Consider the following 522-nt stretch of genomic DNA (forward strand, 5'->3'; position numbering starts at 1 on the left):
AAATTAACACCAAATATACAGTGCGTGTGTTTTTATTGGCTAAACTGGCAATATGACCATCCCCAAGTACAACAACATATATATATATATATATATATATATATATGTGTGTTATGCTCACATACGTGCACAGGCGTACATATATGCATACCCATACATTCACACACGGACATATGCACACACATACATACTCATAGACACGCACGCACATCTGTACATATCCGTATTAACATAAAAAGAAAAGGAAGAATATTAAGAGTAAAAAAAAAATGCCTTTACTGACTCCCACGGCTATTACTCAGAGTTTCGTAGACAGGCAGCTACGTGTCCTACCGTCCAGGTGGCCTGGTTGACTCACCAGGATGACTATATATGCTATATCAGCAGTATGTTACAACAGAAGCCCTTTTTGTGCAACGCACCGGATATATGTGTATATGTGTGTGTGTGTGTGTGTGCGTGAGTGTGTGTGTCTTTATATATAGGTTTGGTGACACAAATGAGAAATTAGAACTCAAGATA

Source organism: Octopus bimaculoides, chromosome 24, assembly GCF_001194135.2.
Source record: "Octopus bimaculoides isolate UCB-OBI-ISO-001 chromosome 24, ASM119413v2, whole genome shotgun sequence".
NCBI classification, from domain to species: Eukaryota; Metazoa; Mollusca; class Cephalopoda; order Octopoda; family Octopodidae; genus Octopus; species Octopus bimaculoides.